This window comes from Anabrus simplex, chromosome 6, assembly GCF_040414725.1.
Source record: "Anabrus simplex isolate iqAnaSimp1 chromosome 6, ASM4041472v1, whole genome shotgun sequence".
NCBI classification, from domain to species: Eukaryota; Metazoa; Arthropoda; class Insecta; order Orthoptera; family Tettigoniidae; genus Anabrus; species Anabrus simplex.
In genome coordinates, this window is record NC_090270.1 from 91,948,865 (window position 1) to 91,967,221 (window position 18,357).

At 40.1% G+C, this 18,357-nt stretch overlaps 1 long non-coding RNA gene across 2 annotated transcripts in view; it reads right to left on the reverse strand.

The window, feature by feature from the left end:
• The window catches only part of LOC136875480 (uncharacterized), a 39,685-nt gene extending 22,853 nt beyond the window's left edge, over positions 1-16,832 (reverse strand). For both annotated transcript variants that reach the window (XR_010860447.2, XR_010860446.2), the window contains exons 1-2: positions 16,721-16,832; positions 7,484-7,583 (exon numbers count right to left, since the gene is read on the reverse strand). This is a non-coding gene — a long non-coding RNA (uncharacterized lncRNA). The remainder of the gene's footprint in view (positions 1-7,483; positions 7,584-16,720) is intronic.
• Between the last annotated feature and the right edge of the window lie 1,525 nt (positions 16,833-18,357).

The window sequence follows — 18,357 nt, forward strand, 5'->3', positions numbered from 1 at the left end:
CACATACCTCAAACAAACTGCAGCCTCTAGATGTGGGCGTGTTCTCTTCATTCAAGGGAAGTTATTACTCAGCAGTAAATTCCAAACTCCTACAAAGTAAGGGTATTCCTCTTACAATTTATGATGTAGCTGCATGCGTTAAAATTGCTCACGACAGATCTATGACACCCTCCAACTTATGTTCTGCCTTTCAAAAAACTGGAATTTTTCCTTTTGATAAAGACATTCACCGATGAAGATTATATGGTCAGTGAGGTGACAGAGTTAAGGAAAATAATGGAACAACGTCAGATGCTAATTCTGGCAGTGTTAGCCTGTCACAAGATCAGCAGCAAGCAGGACCAAGTGTAGTGCAAGATAGGCCTACTCAAACATCTTTTCCTAAAGGATTTTCTCCAGAAGTAATTCGAGGATGTCCAAAAGCTGAGAACAGAAAGAATAGCAGTAAGCCTAAACGCAAGAAAGGACGAAGTTTAATTGCAACTGATACACCAGAAAAAAATTGGTTGAAAGCCACAAAACATTCCATAAAAAAGGTCAAACGGAAGCTTTATGAGCAGGAATCTGGAGAGGATAGTGAAGTTCAGTACGAAGAGAGCGATGCCAACCTGGGTGAGTTTGATGAATCCGAATACAACTTTGAGGATGTTGACAAATCTCCAGAAACAGGTGATTTTGTTCTGACCAAGTTTGAACTGAAAAACAAAAAGTATGTTTACTATGTGGGGAAAATATTGAAACCGAAGGATGATGCAGGCGACTATCAGGTGTAATTTTGAGGAAGAGTGAAAAAATGGGTGGAAAGTTCTTTTTTCCTCAGGTAAGGGATGAGGCATCTGTTCCAGCAAACAATATAGTATATGTGCTGCCAAAACCTACTGAACAGGGGTTGACAAAGAGACAAAAATCATACTTCAAATTTGGAATTAACTTCCAGTCCATTGAAGTCCGTTAATTTCTGTGTATGCGTGGTTGAATGCCTATATGCTTAGTTATGTAATTTATAAGAGGATTGTATGCGAAGATAACAATAAATTTAAATAAGTCTGTAATTAAGTTCTTCTAATGAAACTCTGTAGACTGGTTCACTGTACCCCAAGGGTGGGGAACCATTTACCTAATTTTATTTAAAGACATGCAGCTTTGAAACTACTCTTCATAGTATATTCATATAACGGCATTTGATACTTGAATGATTGAACTTCAAAAGGGGGAAAACCGCAGGCCTGTATTAAAATTACTGGATGAGTGGCAGTGAAATATATTTTTTCCGGTTCAATGTGCCCCAGTTGGGAGAAGATCAATTTGGTTTCAGAAGTGTAGGAACACATGAAGCAATCCTGAGTTTAAGTCTGATCTTACAGGACTGAATTAAGAAGGGTAAGCCCTCGTACAAGGTGTTCATAGATCTAGAAAAGACATTGGACAACGTTAATTGGACCTGGCTATGAGATTCTGAAGGCGATTGAGATCAGATACAGAGTCACGCGACTTTCGTATTGATTGTTTACAACTCTTAAACATATCATTGATTAGGTGGGAACATCAGAATAATTGTGAGTGGATCAGATACCAAGAACGAAGTATTGTATATAATCTGTATAAAAATCAGTCTGCAGTGATAAGAATAGAGGGCTTTGAAGAAAGAAACAGCAATCCAGAAAGGAGTGAGGCCAGGCTGCACTTTGTCCCCTCTCCTTTTCAATGTTTGTATAAAGCAGGCAGTAAAAGAAATCAAAGAGGAATTTGGAAGGGAAATCAATCCAGAGATATGAAATCAAAGTCCTGAGATTTACCGATATTTTTTTTGAGACTGAAGATGATCTGGAGAAATTGCTGAACAGTATGGAGAGTCTTGGAGGAGTACAAGATAAAAAATATAATAAGTCCAAAACAAAAGTAATGGAGTGCAGTCAAACTAAGTCAGGTGATGCAGGTATATGAAATTAGGAAATTACGCCTGAACGTGGGTGAATACTGTTACTTGTGTAGTAAAATAATAAACGACAGCAGAAATAAAGACATAAAATGCAGACTAGCACAAGCAAGGAAGGCCTTTCTTAAGAAATTTGCTCACTTTGAACACTGATATAGGAATTAAATGTTTTTAAAGACTTTTGTATGGAGCATAGCACTGTACAGAAGTGAAGTATGGACAATAACTGGCTCAGAAAGAATGGAATCTTTTGAAATGTGCTGTTACGGAAGAATGCGTATGGTGAGACGTGTAAATTGAATCATGAAGAGATACTGAACTAATTGGATTTGGTTAAATTTGATGAGAAGAGATAACATGAAAGGACATCTTTAGACACCGAGACCTTTTCCAGTTGGTTTTTGATTGAAGTGTAGGCAGAAAGAGCCAACCCCGCGGTGTAGGGGAAGCAAGCCTGCCTCATTCCGATGCCCCAGGCTCGATACCTGGCCAGGTCAGGGATTTTTACCTGCATCTGAGGGCTGGTCCACTCAGCCTACGTGATTACAATTGAGGAGCTATCTGACGGCGAGATTGTGGCCCCGGTCTAGAAAACTAATAACAGCGATAGGATCTGTCATGCTGACCACATGACACCTCGTAATCTGCAGGCCTTCAGGCTGAGCAACAGTCGCTTGGTAGGCCATGGCCCTTTGGGGCTGTTATGCCATGGTGGTTGTTTTGTTTTTGTAGGCAGTAAGAACAGCATGGGTAAACTAAGGTATGAATATGACGAGCAGATTAGAGCAGATGTACGATGTAGTTACGTAGAAATTAAAAAGATTAGCACATGATAGTGTGACATGGAGTGCTGTATCAAACCAGTCTATGGACTGAACTATTTTTAGTCTTAGTAAATGTTTACTAAGTCAGCATCAACTAACTGAAGCAACTTTATGAAACTGCCATTAGAGTATATTACTACAAAGTGCATACATAACCCAGCCAAAGACAGTCAGTCTGCTTGGTACAATTCACAAGATACCTGTCAATGTTCACAACTGCATCGGAGGGCCCAGTACTCTGAACAAGAAGAACTTTGAAGCAGGGCGGCATAATTATGCAAGTGTAAGCATTTTTCATTTAGTGGGAAACTTATCCTAAGATATGAGAAATATGCTTAGGAACAAAATGTTAATAAGAAATAATTTGTATATTGGTCCTTAAATATGAAGAACATAGAGTTCACCTATATATTATGTAACAGGGCAATTCCACAGGTAATATGCATTTATCAATTTTTTTTTTTTTTACATTAAGAGTTATTGCAATTAGTAAATGCAAGAGTACCACTAGTCTGTATGTATGACTTTGTGCATAACTAGTATTTTTCCCAATGTCATGAATTACTGTCACCAATGTATACATTTAATTCAGCTAACAAGAATAATCAAAACTCCATTTAACTTTCATTCCATGTTACAATATATTCAAGATTCCACAGCATAATTTCTCCTGAAGTCTAGAATCTAGTTTCCTACACATATTAGGTATGGCTAGCCACATTGCCTGTATGTCTGACATATGCCTTCCAAAGCGAGGTATTCTCAATTGGACGATTAACACAAGGGAGGACAGGAAGAACAATGCAAGGACTTTCTGAATGAAGTCTAATATAAAGAAGTGCCAAGTAGCATCTGATCAGCCAGAAGACATTCTCACTTCTTTGGAGTATTTACAATAAGAATTTAGGTACAGTATTAACATTCAGTACTCCAATTCCAGGGATGGTAGAGAAATATATTTTAAAAATGAAATATCGATAGGAGAGAAATCAAAAGGTTTACATTTAGATATGGCCATGAGTCACCATTCTAAACGAGATCTGTGGCAATACTCTTCACAGAGTGAAGAAGTCTTAAGTGATTTGCTATTCTCAGCAACAGAACTACAGACATCACAAATACAGAGCAAATGTTTGTGTGCAATAGTGGATGTAGAAGAAAGCCAGATCTGCAAGGATTTTCTTCTGTTTGTGCCTGCTATAGATATGACAGGTTGGGGTCTGGTGACTTAACCACAAATTCAAAATTGCTTGGCATAGATTGTGAGGAATTTGTCAGCAGTACAACAGGGCAGCAGAAGTGAGCAGCTATTATTATTATTATTATTATTTCTTCATGGGGCCTTTAAATATTATTTCCTAATTAGCGTCGACCTCTTAAGATCTTTTGTTACCATGTTTTTTCTTCATTACCACCTAGATATACCTGCTCCCTTCACAAAGCTGTAGGTTGTTCTTACTGTGTCTTCTGATTTTTTCTCTCTTCACCTGGTAGTCCTAGAGTGGAGAAAATCTGGTTCTACCCAGCATCTCACATTCGAAAAGTATGTGTTCATCTGATTCCTCTGCTTTATTGCATTTCCTACATATATGGTCTCTTATTACTCCAATTTTTTGTAGGTGTTTCTTCAGATGGCAGTGTCCTGTCAACAGTCCTACTACCCATCTTACATTTTTTCTGCTGAGTTTCAACAGCTCTTTAATATGCCTCTTGTTTGGTCCTTTTATCATTTCCTTTGCAAGCCTGCATCCTGGGGTGTTTCTCCAGTTTTCCATTTGTTTCTTTTGTACCCATTTTCCTATGTAGTATCAGGCTTGTCCATAGGAAATCCCGCATACAGGTTCTGGGCCCACAAAATGTGTTTCTGGCCCCTTCCCTGGCCAGTTTATCTGCCTTTTCATTTCCTTCTATACCTGCATGCCCTGGTACCCATATTATTTTGACAATGTTATACTTTGAGAGCTTCAGAAAAAGCAAGTGGCAATACCAGACAATTCTGGATATGATCTTGACTGCCTCTAGTGCCTTAATGGCCGCTTGGCTGTCCGTAAAAATGAAAATATTCTTATTCCTATAGTTCATTTTCAGATTTTCTTCAAGACATGTTGTGATAGCTATCATTTCAGCTTGAAAGACTAGTGTGCCTGCCCAGGTTCATCTGGATTGATCTCTCAGGTCTTCCACCGTTGATTCCTCCTCCTGTGCCATTCACAGTCTGAGCCATCAGTCCACCACACTATCTTCTTTTTCAGTATTCCATTTGTTGATATCCCAGTCTTCTATTTTTATTATCTGGGTCTCAAACGGTTTTTCAAAGTTGTACTTTGGTATCATATGATCAGAAGGCATGTGTAGTACTTCCTCTGTTATTACTCTCTTAATTTTACAGTGTCCTAGATTGGGTCTTTGTGCATTCCAGCACTTTGATTGTACCAGTCTATATGAACTCATTCTAGCCTGTCCTTTTATGAAATTGCATAGTGATGGGAGGTCTAGTAAAGTATTCAAGGCTTCTGTCAGCGTAGTTCTCATAGCCCCAGTGCATGCCATTCTCTGTAGCCTATCCAATTTACTGCCACCAGATGATTGCAGCATAGGCCATCAACGGTCTAATGATCATTGTGTATATCCACATTACCATGTCTTCCCAATAGCTCTTTTACATGCATACAGCAAGTTCTTGGCCTGGGTTATGTTCCTTTCCATATGTGGATTCCACGTTAGATTTGTATCTAACACTACACTTAGGTGCAATGCCCGATCTTCCATATATATATCTTGCCCAAAGAGCTTCAGTGATCTCTTTCCCTCTAATTTTCTCCTTGTAAAAGAGACCAGAGTCATCTTGTTCGGGTTGACTGATAATTTTCCTTCCCGACACCAGTTCTCCACAAGGTTGAGTGATCTTTGCATGAGGTCCTGTATAACACACATCACCTTACCTTGTACCACAATCACTAGGTCATCTGCATATCCTTGTGTATAGAAACCCTGTTCGTTGAGCATAGCGATGATTTTGTTCACCACGAGGTTCCACAGCAGAGGCAAAAGAAGTCCTCGCTGAGCACAGCCTCGGGAGGCCCTAACCGTCAGCGTTTCTTCAAACAGGGTTGCTTTTATCTTCCTTCCGTCTAACATTGATTTAATCCATTTGACAACTGTTTTACTCGCCTTGCTCTTTTCTAATGTTTTGATGATAAGAGTCATAGGTTGCATTGCTGAAGGCTCCTATATCTAGAAATGCCGACATTGCAATTTCTTTATATTCTAGGCTTTCCTCTAGTTTACAGACCAACTGTTTGAGTTCTACTTCAGTGGATCTGCCAGGTCTATATGCAAACTGATTTTCATGTAATGTTGAGTTCAGTTGCACCGTTCTTCTGATATATTTATCCCGAATTTTCTCCATTGCTTTCAGCATGAAGGAGGTTAAACATAATGGTCTGTATGCTTTGGCTTGGGCATAGTTTGCCCTTCCAGGTTTAAGTATGGATACTTCTTTAGCTTCAGACCATGATTTTGTCACGCACCCTAAAGCTAGACTAGCTCTGAAGAGGTCTGTTAGCGCATTGGCGAGTATCTCTCGTCCTTCCTGTAGAAGTAGCGGAAATATCTCACCTGGCCCTGGAGCCTTTATAGGGTGAAACTTGTCGATTGCCCATTTTACATCATTGAGCAGCTATTTACATGGTGCATGAATTTACAGACAACAGGAACTTCCAATGGCTGTATATGAATAGCAGTGTAGGATTCCCTAAACCTTGCTTTGGTGTATTCATGTTCCCAATCAGAAATTGTTTAGACACAGTAGTCAATGGGTGAATTCCTTAGAAATTCAGCATGAAGTTACATTCTAAAGAAATCCAATAGTGACTCACCTATAACAAAGCATACAAAACTCTTGTCAATGTGTGAAACCCTTTGGGTTTACAGATTTTTTTACTTCAAAGAAATTTACTTAGCTGAAAGTCATGCTCTGCAAGAAATAGGAGAATCTAAACTGAGACTCATCTCAGCAAACCAATCAGCTAAATAACATAACACAAAGCCAGTTTATTGTTTCCTTAATCTCTACAAGATTTTCTCCATGACACTTTGTAAAGCATTTTGAAGCAATAATTGTGATCTTGCAGCAGCATTGGAACACCTAAGTAGCTTAGTTATTTCTGAGAATTTAATTAAAAAATCAACTCAATTGAAAAAGTGTTCAGTAAGGCAACAAATCTACAAGAAAAAGTTTCTGTAGCCAGGAAAATTTCTACAATAAAACATGACCATGCCTCTGCAGCTACTCCAGAGGAATAATACTGCAGAAATATATTCTTGCCCTTTATCACATCAAAATTTCTCTGAAAGGTAATTTTTAATCTCATGAGAAGCTAGCTATCTCCAGAAAGACTAATTCCACTGAAATGTATAGCTTCAAATGCAGAAGACATATTGCCTCTAGTGGAATTCTATTGGACATTCGTTGGATCAACACAAGACTTTGCGATTGCTTCTACGGAGACCATACAATGGGTACAAAATTTAGATCTAAATCTTTGAATGCCCTTTTGCTTGCATGATTGTTTAAGTTGTAATGTGTATTTTTTGTACTAATAATCCTGCTTCTCCAATATAAAAGTTGCTGCAAATTCACAAAATACTCAGCTACCCTAGATAGAGCACTTTCTACTCAAATACCTAAAAAGTTATTTAAGGAACACCAGTCAAAACATACCAAATGGTTGTCTTCATGCATCACAATATTGTTGTGGTTGTGGATGGTGAGACAACTATTCACGACGCCAAGGCATGGAACCCGTTGCTTCTACGGTGTGCTGAAATATTCATATTACTGGTAAGCAATAAAATAGTTTTGGCGATAGAAGTTCTGAGAGCTAGCAACTATGATATTTGTCCTTCAAATTTGTTGAACCTTCCCCCCTACCCCATACTCCCCTCCATAAAAATAAAAAGGGTGTATGCAGGATTTAAGTACTACTATCCACTCAGGAGCCTGTAGTAAACATGTAACTAGTAACACCATCTCTGAATGCAATTTGTACTTGCATTTGTTTGATAAAATTGTATAAATTGAATAACTTCTGAGTTGCAGTAAATATCTTGCAGTAAACAGATTTCAATCATCTCAACCTTTTACAAAATAATTTTCACTGCAATATAACAGAACCCCTCATTCAGAGAGAATGTCCACTAGTCTTAGAGGATGGATAGATAGGGTGTTTTTCTAAAGAACAATTTGACCAAGTAGCTCAGTTCCCGATCAACAGGCCGATTAGTAGTACAAGTCTCAATTCATGGATCAAATTCCATAATTTTAACAGACAATGGCAGGGCATACACTGTAGAAGAGACGTAATGGCCTGATCAGCATATTAAGCTAGCAAGGACTACCTGCTCAAACACAGGGTTGGCTAAAGAAGCAAGGCCAAAACAAACCATTAAGAATTGTCATGTTAAGCTGGAACATTAACCACACAAAGAAGACTGACTGAAAACCTAAAATGTCATGTGGACAGACTGTCTCCAGGACAATTCTGGAAAAATCAAATCTACACATAAGAGAAAGATGTTAATTGATCTACCACATAATCACGAACACCTAGAAAGTTTGTGATCGTAAACATCGGCAGTAATGTTGCATTAATGCATAGCTATTCCCATTTGATGTCTCTGGTCATTAACACTTAACCCAATGGTTACACATCTTTTATATCTATGCACTCCTTCAGTAGGATGGGATTAAAGGATGAATGTTAGGCCAAACTTTCAGACTTCATTGTGGAGTCAACAAACCTGTGACAACAATCCATTAAGGGATTTTGCCTGCCAAAATAGCTGCCATCCAGTCAGATGGCCTGCAAGTAACAGAATGCCACGTGGCCCATGCGACTACATCCTCAGTCATATTTCAGTGCCTTCATGACTGGGAGACTACAGCATCTCAAACCCACACCGAATGTACAGTGTTTGTACTCTGAGCTATGGCAGCTGCAATATGGGAGGCGTGCACATAGTTTTTGACCTTGCAAGCAGCCTGCACATGTTTGACCTGGCAAGCATCAGTCGCCAGTCTGAATCTCAGCTATTATAGGGAAGAATCCACCTTTCAATACTCCGTAGTAAGTTGAACTAAAAAGTAGTTACAACCTGTTTATTGGCACTGGTTTCAACACATTTCAAGTATCATCAGCCAATTAGCGAAGATCTTAAAACAACTAATATATTGAACAAAGGCAAAATATTAACATTGTATCATATCGTAGCAATTCATTGGCTGATGATGACACTTGAAATGTTTTGAAACCGGTCCCAATAAACAGGTTGTAACTACTTTTTAGTTCAACTTACTACGGAGTATTGAAAGGTGGATCCTTCCCTATAATATTGTACATCTTATTTCTCTATTCAATACGGAACAATCATGAAGTTTTTAACTTTAAATGAATCTCAGCTGTTAACATGGTGCAACAGTTATCACTGCAACACCATATTTTTGTATATAATAGTTTTGATTTCATCTTAATGGGCATGTGAACATTCGTAACTCTTGCTATTGGTATGCAGAAAATCCTAATGGTATTTATGAAGTTCCTCATTATGACAGAAAGATTGCAGTTTGGTGTGCTGTTAGTGCAAGATTAATAGTTGGGCCTATTTTTTTTTTTTTGAGAACAGTAAATGCAGAGAGGTACCAATATTAAATTTTGATGCCATTCTCCCATCAGTTAACAGAAGAAAAGTTGCATGCATTGTTTCAACAAGATTCAGTCCCTGCTCCTACAGCAGAAGATTCCCTTCTTACAACCTCTGAAGCGTTTGCAGAGTGACCTGTTCTGGTCTATTTCCCCGTCATTCTCCAGATCTAGCAGTGTGCAATTTTTACTTGTGGGGTAAACTAAAATAAAAGTTATACTGAACAAATCCTCGCACATTGGAGGAACTGAAAGAAAACTATTACGAATAAAATCAATCACAGTGGCAGAACTTTCTCGCGTCAGCCAGAATGTGATTACCAGATACAGTGCCTATATAACCCAGGAAGGACGACACTTTCAACATCATTTATAAGAAAAGATTTCATGTAAGATTGTATACACGCTTAAAGCAGGGCGGCCACTGTAGCACAGAGTACAAACACCGTGCGTTCGGTCCGAGTTTATACTAGAGGCCCTGTAGTGTCTGATCAAGAATTTAACAGGCCCAATGGAAGCACACAAGATGGATATTTTTAATGGGATGTCCGTCACAGAACCAGGAAAATCACTGAATTCTTAATCTAATAAGAATAATGACAACCCTTTCTCCAGGAAACAGGACACCTGCAAGTGCAATAAGCCGTAAGTGTAAGAGGGCCTCATTTTTGAACTTCATAAAGCCAAAAACATTTATTTCAAGCTGGTTTGGGAGCACAATTACCACTATTTTCAACACCCAACCAAGGTCCAATCCACAATACGAATAACACCCCAAAACATCACAGACCCATGTCTGGCTTGAACCTGATCTTCCACACATCCAGGATAAAATGCTTCACTTGGCCTTCGGTGCACTCAACGACGATTTCGTGCACCATTGGAATACAGGCAAAAACTAGATTCATCAGGTTACATTACATTCTGCCAGTCACCTACTGTCCACGTCTGATTTCTAGTCCATTGAAGACTCGCAACTTTGTGTGCTTGTGGGTCTTATTGGTGTGAGCAATGGCCTCTTGCGAGGTGACCGACACCAAATGTTCATTGAACAGTAACGATCTCCCTCATTGTCGTTTGTTTATATACCACGGACGTAGTCTAGCGGTGCACAAGGCTGCCAACATGTTTACTTATGAACTAAGCCCACAGTTAGGGGCCGCAAAGCCTGGACAAAACCAATGGTCTTGACTGGTTAGGGCCTGGATAAGACCAGTGATAAGGGAATAAAATAAGAGCTGCAAAATAGCCTTAGGCCTCAAGCTTCCTGTGCAAACACCATTGGTCTGGACTGGTTAGGGTAGGGACAGGACAAGGCAACTTGTCTGTCTAGGTTAGGGTAAGGCCTGGTCTGAATTGGTTAGGTTAGGGGCTGGAGGCAATAATGTTTAAAGTTTAATATCTCTCTTATTGCCCAACTTTTAAATACACGTATGCATAGACTGACTGTCGTTTGTTTATTTCTGGTGGCCTGTTTACTTATGCTGTTATTCTGCCGGGGTTGGTAACTGAATCAATGATTGACGGGAATGAAGCCACATGACAACATTGGCCAATAGGAATGCAAGTAGCTACTGCAGCAACGGAAAATGTTGTGTAATGTTCTTTGGTAGGTTATAAAAGTAAATATTTCTGGGTGTGGGATGCCAGGTTCTGAACATCACAGTGAACACATCTCTCCTCCGACACTCATTCCAAGCAAGATTTAATTTCTACTTTCTTACAATGTTATAAACTGCGGGTAATGAGGTGTCAACTTTTGTAGTTTCGTGGCCATGTGTAATACACCACTGTTTGTAGACATGTTTAACAGTCCACTGCAGAACACCAACAAATCCAGCAACTTCACGCACCGTATGGCCATGGGCACGGCCAAACACTATTGCCCCTTTTTGCCACTGTCACATTCTTATATTTACCCATGTTGAAGTGCACCGTACGCTTGAAACACCAATGTCTCACGGATCGCTACTGCTTTATGCTAATGTAGAGGCAGTGCGCATGCGGTTGGGCATGGGACTCCATCGCTGCACCATCTGTACAGGATTAACGATCCACCTGTGCGTGCACACTAGGGGACTGTGTGGTGAGCTTACCCTCAGCATACCTTGTGCCCACCATCTTTACATTACTGAATGAATTTCTGAAATTTTCACAAAATTGTTGATTACTTCAGATGTTTTTCCACATGCCTAGCCAAGTTTCTTCACCAATATTACACTGATGAGCAATTTAGAGATGCTGCCATTTGAAAAAATGGCACTGTGGTAATTTAATATGTGAAAGTAATAGCACAGCAGGGCATGTAACTACGTTGTGGATTAATTCTCTTTTAGAAAACATGCATGCACACGAGCTTATGTATAATAAAAGGAAGTATGTGTGTTTGCAATGCCCAGCCAAATCCATGGCATATAAATCTGAAAATTTTAACAGATGTGAAAGGGTCCAAATACATCTTGACATCCAAATTTTTTATTTTCATGTTCATTGGCAACTCATGAATAAAAACCCGGCTGAAAACTTGTTGGAATATGACAATCCAACATGCTGGCATCACCAGGATTAAATACATAGATCACCAAGAGAGCTGGTCATGCCATTAGGGGCGCACATCTGTGAGCTTGCATTTTGGAGATTGTGGGTTCGAACCCCACTGTCGTCAGCCTTGAAAATAGTTTTTTGTGGTTTCCCATTTTCACATCAGACGGATGTTGGGGCTGTACCTTAATTAAGGTCACGGCCACTTTCCCACCCCAGACCTTTACTATCCCATGGTCGCCATAAGACCTTTTTGTAACGGTCTAACGAAGCAGATTGTATTTAAAAAATTAAAAAAATAAAAAAAGTCGCTAGGCAACATACACAAGGTCAGCAATACAAGTCAAGGAGCCATTTTAAGTCTAGCGTAGGAAGCCATTTTGTGTGCGATGTCCAGCCCAATCTACGGCACACAGTTGGTGGTGATTGTTTTAAGGGGATGTACAACTAGGCAACCATCCTCTATAACACTAATTGGATAGAAAAAAATGGATGGGATCTGCAACTTTGAGAAATGAAGGTATCCGTCAAAGAAAGAAAAGGGCCATGACGAGTGTAGAAATTCAAGACTCCCTATATCTCTACACCTAATACAGTTGGGTTCAAAATAGTGTTGACCAAGTGAGGTTGGATAGGATAGATGAAAGTGAGGATCCTAGCATAAGTGTAAACAATGCCAGGACTCCGCTAAGGACCCCGTAGTACCCAACCAACACTCCCAAGTTAAGGCCCCTGGGGCCCCTTTCAGTGGCTTCTTACAATAGGCACGTGATACCGTGGGCATTATTCGAACTGCCCCCACCACATCGGGATGGCACGCAGGGATAAAATGTTTTAACTTATTCTTCGACGAACCTTTATACAGGAAAAGACCTACTTTCATTACTTTTACTTTGTATTTATTTATTTAATATTTGCCTGATAATTTCATTTACTTAAAATTTTAGGGAATACGAGGATTTCGCTATACCAGCAATAAAACTGGAACCGTATTTTCTTTCAACTAACCCAGTCTTATTTAGAGGAAACATCACACAAGATACTCGTAAATAATAATAATAATTCAATTCAGGGGGTGCCGTTTTAAGTCCATGGCATAGGAAGCCATTTTCGTTCAGTCCATGATATCTGGTAAATTGTGCGTATGTACGATGTCCAGCCAAATCTACGGCACGCAGGGATTTGAAATTTTTAACGTACTTTCATCTATCCTATCCATCCTCACTTGGTCAACACTATTTTGAACCCAACTGTATTCGTTGTCGAGATATAGGGAGTCTTTAATTTCTACACCCGTCATGGCCCTTTTCTTTCTTTGACGGATACCTTCATTTCTCAAAGTCGCAGATCCCATCCATGTACGATCACGCATGGCTGTGTCAAAGAAAATTCTTGCTCGTTGTCAACGACGTCAACAAGCAACACTTACCGGTACAAGAATTATCCGGTGTTCTTTAAATGCATACGTCTACTGGCACGACCTGTAGGCCTACCGTAATACAGATGAGGCTGTCAACTATAGTATGCGAACCTTTTCTCGAGCCCTGAACTCGATAGTGCTGAATGGGAACTTGGTCTCAGAAAAAAGTTCGTACACGACAGAACTTTTGAACAACTTTGAGCCACCTGGAGAACATATCTTGGAGCAGACGATTGTGGCACTGAATCCTTCTCATGAATATGAATTTTCCTTCCCTCTGCAACGGAACAAGACTCTCAAACTGATGCCGAATATTATTGAAGCCACCATCATTACTTGACATGCCGCGGGCGAAGTACCGGTACAGCAGTAGATTCATTTTTCGGATTCAAATCACCCCTTCAGATATACCGTTTCAATTCAGATGTCTGTAGTTCCCCGTTTGTTTCAAATTCGCTGTGTGCATGAAGGCATAAAGACAATCGCTTAAAGCTGTAGGACTATCTTCGGAAACGGTGCTGCTCCTGTCATTATCCGAAAGCTCTGTAAGGAAACCAGTTTAAAAAAATAATATGGTCTTTTATAATTGTTAATATTTGTAACATCCCCCAACCCGGTATCTTAAGAAGCCTACCGTATTGAAAGTACCGAATGTATTTCAAGCTATTTAGTTAAAAACTGAGTGTGTTAGGCCTAATATTTTTATTATGGTTAAAAAACATCTAACGGTTGAATTAATGAACGCGGGGTTAATTCTAGTAGACTATGTGCAGTAGTTTAGAAATATGTTAGAACTTCTAGACTGAGGAAACTAATGTCTTGAAATCTTCCCTATAAGGATAGTGATGTAGTTCTGAATATTTCTTATTCGTTCGTAAGTTCAAAAAAGTAGGCCTAACGTCAATTTTATTGGATTTATTTCCTACTATGTTTTACAGCTTTCGGAGACGCCGAGGTGCCAGAATTTTGTCCCGCAGTTATCTTTCGTGCAGTAAATTAGCGATTCGAGGCTGGGATATTTGAACATACTACTGGACTGAACCGCGTTGAACCTAGAACCCGAGCTCAGAAGGCCAGCGCTTTACAGTCAGAAACTCTGCCCGGTTTTTAAAACACCTTTAACTTCATGATTATAACATCACTGGGTCTAAGGCGAAAAGTTAATTGAAGAGCTGTTTCACTAGCGAAAAATTGTAAAGCTTCGTGCAGACGAACTTTAAGAGAACGGCTGTTGTATTTGAGCACTTTAAATACCAGCAGACTGAGCAGGGATCGAACCTGCCAAGTTGTCACCCAATACACTAATGGGCCCTAAACGATTATAGTAGGGCCCACGAGAGTTGAAGTCTGACAGGTGAGCGGTGAAAGCTGTAACTACGAAGTACGCTGCGTTGTCATAGTTACCTCAATTTGCAGCCTACCACCCTTTCAGACAGGCTGAGTGTTTAATAAAACATGTAGGCCTAGGCCTAATACAATTCGTTTACCTTAACCGGTTCCTAAGCTCGTGTTAATAATTCCAGCATTTAAGACAGAACACGACATTATCGATATATATACAAGATTTCATAATCACTAACAAAATCATCAGTTTCTGACAATAACCTCAACAAATGCACATGTTAATCACAGAATAGAACAACACTACCCACATTGATAGTTTTTTTATTATTTAACTCCGATTGTTAACGGTACCTGTACAATTCAAAAATAATCTACGGTATAATAAACACAATAGGAAGACGATACTTCATCGAGAAAAGAAATCAGTCGGAATATGAATGACAAAAGTGACTGAGAGCAAGCCAACCCACGTGGTGATAGCGTCCTAAAATGTTGCAACTCTGTTATCGTTGCCATAGCAACAGGCCATTTTCGAGCAGCGTTAGTCAACTTTTTCTCGCCGGTGGCGCTAAACGTCAGACTTCAACTCTCGTGGGTCCTACTTTAAGTTACCTCACGGGAAGCAAGTGTTATACAAGACCGACAGCGTCAAAAGCGGCTGCTCGCCATCAGACTGAGTCCTGCAAGTCTGGGTAACAATAGTGATAAAGTGTCCTTGAGGTATAAAGGTTCTGGTAAGAACACCAATGCAAGTCTTGAAATGCTAATGATATTTGCTTTACGTCCCACTAAATACTTTTACGGTTTTCGGAGACGCCGAGGTGCCGGCGTGCCCCGCAGGACTTTTTACGTGCCAGTAAATCTACCGACACGAGGCTGACTTATTTGAGCACCTTCAGATACCACCGGACTAAGCCAGGATCGAACCTGCAAAGTTAGGGTCAGAAGACCAACACCTCAACCGTCTGAGCCACTCAGCCCGGCTCTTCAAATGCTGTAGAACTTATCACCTGCCACAAGCCATCCCTGCCCCATTAAGACCAACCGCCGTTCATTTCTGTTTGGTATTGCTAAGCTCTTTTATCCGAACATTAAATGTGAGAAGTTGTTTAAATTACGGTAACTTATCACCTCCACCTGTTGCTATTTCTGGATGGATTTAATGTTTTTGAATCTCTCTTTGCAGAGACCAAAGCAAAATGTAGCTCACAACGAAGCACGACTAGTGCATCTGAGATTTATGAAAAGTTTAATCATGAAACTGAATTTTGCCTATTGCCTAACTTTAAAACATTTTCACTCGATGCTACAGACAGACCAGCGGGCACTTTTAAGACAAAATACGGGTTATAGTTGTGTGTTAGTCGTTCGTATCAGACATTCGAACACGATTGAGTAAAGCGATGAAAATCTTGAATGGTATAGGAAGTGGCCACTGGTGCGATGAAAGTTATAAATTAGGGCTCCTTCCAGAGTAATCTACAGTACGAAGTTACGAGAACTACAAACTTCTAACTAAATTAGTACTAAGGCAAACTTAAGTTTAGAGGACAATGAGTAGTAAGAGTGAATGCGAAAGTGAGGACTACCGGTGCCGGTATTTTAAATGACCAGAACTCCATACACAAACAGACGAATGTAGCTACTAGGTCAGAAAAAAATAAGATTACAGGAAATAGGTTCGTTGTATCATGCAACGAATACGCTGGACTGAAAGTAAGTGAATATAAGAAAATGAATACCGGTACACAAGCAATCACGAGGATGACGAAAACGCAGAAGGCCCGAGACTCTCCAAGTTTTCGATGTTTATTACTTTACATGAAATTTCCATAGACATGCGATGCTATTGTAATTATGTAGGCCTAGTTTATGTTGTGAAAATATGGTCAATAAATGGAATTAGGTGAAATACTGGTTTAACTCTACAACATGTTCCATTCAACCATCTTACCTCAAGCAGATGCATTGGAAGAAGTTCTGACTCCGATGACAGGTACCTACTTCTGACTTCTAGCCTTGACCAAAACATACAAAACCAGATCACCTGGGCAGCTGATCATCCCCACCTCACATCATGACGTAAGGACGAATAGTAGTCGAGAACGAAGCCAGCCAACCAGCGAATTCCACGTATGATTCTAGACCGTTTCAAAGCAATGAGACAAAACGCACATATTAGCGCTGTTTACGGAGCGGAGGCTCCGGGCGCTTTCAATCGGTGCCTCCGGAGAACCTCCGACTGAATTACAAGCGCGTAGTTTAAATTTGGTACGGGAGAAATGAACGAGCATTTATACAGGAATTTGTCGCTGTTAATGTGAGAAACTACGCCCCTCCGTTAATACTTTAGATATTTGGCGATATTACAGATAGCATTCTTACGTACAAATATAATAATTATGTAACAGAACCTCCGATTGAATTACAAGCGCGTAGTGTGCACGTGGTACGGGATAAATGAACTAGCATTTTCTCAGGAACTTACAGCTTGTCGCTGTTAATGTGCGAAACTAGGCCCCTCAATTAATACCTTAAGTATTTGGCGATATTACAGATAGCATTCTTACGTACAAACGTAATTATGTATCAGAACCTCCGATTGAAAGTCAAGCGCGTAGTGTGAACTTGGTACGGGAGAAATGAACGAGCATTTTCACAGGAATTTATAACTTGTCACTATTATCGTGAGAAACTAGGCCCCTCGTTTATACCGGTACCCTTATTATTGGACGATATTACAGATAGCATTCTTACATACAAACATTGAATGGCCGAGCTCGGTAGCTGCAGTAGCTTAAGTGCGGCCAGTGTCCAGTATTCGGGAGATAGTAGGTTCGAGCCCCACTGTCGGCAGCCCTGAAAATGGTTTTCCGTGGTTTCCCATTTTCACACCAGGCAAATGCTGGGGCTATACCTTAATTAAGGCCACGACCGCTTCCTTCCCACTCCTAGCCCTTCCCTGTCCCATCGTCGCCAAAAGACCTATCTGTGTCGGTGCGACGTAAAACAACTAGCAAAAAAAAAAAAAAAAAACCCACATTGAATGACAAGCGCGTAGTGTGAACTTCATACGGGAGGAATGAACGAGCATTTTCACAGGAATTTATAACTTGTCGCTATTATTGCGCGAAACTACAATCCTTCTTTAAAAAAAATTAATGCTGTATGTTCGGGGCGTCGACCTTTGAAGATCTTTTGCCTCTACTTGCACCATATGTGAGGAAACCTGCGTGTATTATGTAAATGGCGGTAGTGTAAAGTGTTGAATACGAGGAAAGGAACGTTAAGGATGACACAAACACCCAATCCCCAGACCAGGGATGTTAATAATTTAAATTTTAAAAAAACTGAACCGGCCGGGAATCGAGCCCGGGGCCGCCGGGTGACAGGCGGACGCGTTGCCACCTACACCGCGAGGCCGGTGTTTACAAGTTATTTGTGCCATGTTTTACAGCGCAGCACTTACAGACTTGAACTACTTGAACTCCTCCGTCCGCTCGTAAATAATCATTCCTTACCTCTGCATGTCGTTCGCGATTTTTACATATGTCCAGAAATTAAAAGCGAATTCAAATTTAACTTGAAACT